General features: G+C 37.2%; 1 long non-coding RNA gene across 1 annotated transcript; it reads right to left on the reverse strand.

Moving 5' to 3' along the window:
* Window positions 1–1,017, reverse strand: LOC111387461. Its single transcript, XR_002701401.1, has 2 exons — window positions 833–1,017; window positions 1–717 (listed from the first exon to the last, which is right to left on the reverse strand). It is a non-coding gene; the product is annotated as an uncharacterized LOC111387461 (long non-coding RNA).
* Between the last annotated feature and the right edge of the window lie 32 nt (window positions 1,018–1,049).

Here is a 1,049-nt window from a genome sequence, read left to right on the forward strand (position 1 = left end):
GGACTCAGATATGTTGCAATTAACTCAAAAGATATTAGTAGTAGTGATGATATGGTAGAATCCTCTATTGTTCTACTTCTAGTAGCAATATTTTACTAATCTAAAACTTATTATATGCTAATATGATGACTTATTTTAGGCGTGTTTGAGTTAGACTTTTAATTTTGTTACTTTGTTTTATTATGGATTTTCAAGATGGTTTATAATTTTACATATTTTTTTGAATTATTTCACAGTTCTAGTCTTGAGGCTTGAGCGTCACCTTACGAAGGTATGGCTCTTAGGGCTTTTTAAAATATACATATAAATGATTAAGGTCAAAGCACGTTATTCCTCCAAAAGTTTTAAGTTGCCTGCCTCAGTGCCGGAGTCTAAATGGCTGTCAAGAGGGAGGACCTTGCTGGCCGCTTCAACATCAACAGCTGCCTCATTCCCTGAATTTGTAGCCGAATTGACTTCTTGCCCATCCAGATCATCTTCATTAACAATAGGAGAAAGAGGTAGCTCATTCCCTTGGTGAATTTTAGTAACGGCTCGAGATGGAGGCTTGAAACGTGATAAATCTTGCCTGAAGTTTGAAAGAGATGCCAAAATTGAAGCACCAGCTACAGCTGATGCATCTCCTGCTCGTCTCTCAGCATGAATCAACTTTCCTAAGCTCTGAACATCTGGTGGAGGCGTCTTGATTACATAGTCATTGTGTTGTAGCTTAAAAATCTATATGAACAAAATTAAGGATATTCCACGTGGACAAAGAAAACAAAACATAACTTAAAAATAAATGAGAAATGAAAATCAACAAGTAACAACCGCAAACAAATATGAAGGATACATAAGCATGATTCCCAAGAAACCCAAAGACCACCTCATCCCCTGAGTTGAGCTCACAATTAGTGTTTTTCTTAATCGTCTTCCCATTCACTTGCACACATCCTTTGCTACCTCTGCTTTCAAGAACTGCGATAGATTTCCCCTCGTGCTGATCATGTTCCACAAACAATTAGTACTCAAGTGGGATGTTGACAAAATGAAATTCAAGTGGATGCAAA

Source organism: Olea europaea, unplaced genomic scaffold (assembly GCF_002742605.1).
Source record: "Olea europaea var. sylvestris unplaced genomic scaffold, O_europaea_v1 scaffold40451, whole genome shotgun sequence".
In the NCBI taxonomy this organism is placed as follows: Eukaryota; Viridiplantae; Streptophyta; class Magnoliopsida; order Lamiales; family Oleaceae; genus Olea; species Olea europaea.